Raw genomic sequence first — 1500 nt, 5'->3', positions numbered from 1 at the left:
GTGGAGCGGGGTTTTTCCGAGGAGGGAGGGCGTGCCATGTTGCGCGGGCGGGTTGTTGGAGCGGGGATTTCTGAGGAGGGAGGGTGTGCCATGTCGCGGGGGGGTGCCATGTCGTGGGGGGGTTTCTTGAGGAGGTCCGTCGGGGGGTGGAAGGTTCCGTGTCGCGGGAGGGGGTCGTGTGCAGTGGGGTGTGTGTGCCGTGTCATAGCGGAGCGGGATTTCTTAGGAGGGAGGGTGTGCCATGTCGTGGGGGGGTGAGGTGACGTGCCGTGGGTCGAGCGGGGTTTTTGGAGGTGGGGTGCGCGGGGGATACGCCGCGTCGTCGGGGGGTGCGGTGGGGTGGAGGGTGCGCCGTGTCGTGGGGGGGTGACGCGGGGTGGGCTGGGTCGAGCGGGGTTTTTGGAGGCGTGGCGGGGTCGTGTGGATGGAGCGGGGTTTTTCGAGGTGGGGTGCGGGGGGGATGCGCCGCGTCGAGGGGGGGTGCGGTGGGGTGTGCCGTGACGCGGGGTGGGGTGGTGTGGATGCAGCGGGTTTTTCGAGGTGGGGTGGGGTGGTGTGGATGCAGCGGGTTTTCCGAGGCGGGGTGCGCGGGGGCGTCGTGGGGGGGTGACGCGGGGTGGGGTGGGTCGAGCGGGGTTTTCGGAGGCCTGGAGGGAGCGGGGTTTTTCGAGGTGGGGTGCGGGGGGGGCGTCGTGGGGGGTGCGGTGGGGTGGGGGGGTGCGCCGTGTCGTGGGGGGTGACGCGGGGTGGGGTGGGTCGAGCGGGGTTTTCGGAGGCGTGGCGGGGTGCTGTGGAGGGAGCGGGGTTTTTCGAGGTGGGGTGCGGGGGTGCGCCGTGTCGTGGGGGGGGTGACGCGGGGTGGGGTGGGTCGAGCGGGGTTTTCGGAGGCGTGGAGGGAGCGGGGTTTTTCGAGGTGGGTGCGGGGGGGGGGGGGGGGGGGGGCGTTGTGGGGGGGTGCGCCGTGTCGTGGCGGGTGACGCGGGGTGGGGTGGGTCGAGCGGGGTTTTCGGAGGCGTGGCGGGGTGCTGTGGAGGGAGCGGGGTTTTTCGAGGTGGGGTGCGGGGGGGCGTCGTGGGGGGGTGCGCCGTGTCGTGGGGGGGTGACGCGGGTCGAGCGGGGTTTCGGAGGCGTGGTGGTGTGGCGTGGAGGCAGCGGGGTTTTTCGAGGTGGGGTGCGGGGGGGCGTCGTGGGGGGGTGCGGTGGGGTGGGGGGGTGCGCCGTGTCGTGGGGGGGTGACGCGGGGTGGGGTGGGTCGAGCGGGGTTTTTGGAGGAGAGGTGGGGTGCTGTGGATGGAGCGCGGTTTTTCGAGGTGGGGTGGGGGGGGGCGTCGTGGGGGGGTGCGGTGGGGTGGGGGGTGCGCCGTGACGCGGGGTGGGGTGGGTCGAGCGCGGTTTTTTGGAGGCGTGGCGGGGTGGTGTGGAGGGAGCGGGGTTTTTCGAGGTGGGGTGCGGGGGGGGGCGTCGTGGGGGGGTGCGCCGTGTCATGGGGGAGTGACGCGG

The sequence above is a fragment of the Lygodium microphyllum genome, chromosome 16 (assembly GCF_053477565.2).
Source record: "Lygodium microphyllum isolate KBCC chromosome 16, Lygodium_microphyllum_v1.1.10, whole genome shotgun sequence".
Classification (NCBI taxonomy): domain Eukaryota; kingdom Viridiplantae; phylum Streptophyta; class Polypodiopsida; order Schizaeales; family Lygodiaceae; genus Lygodium; species Lygodium microphyllum.
Note: the sequence above shows the minus strand (reverse complement) of the source record.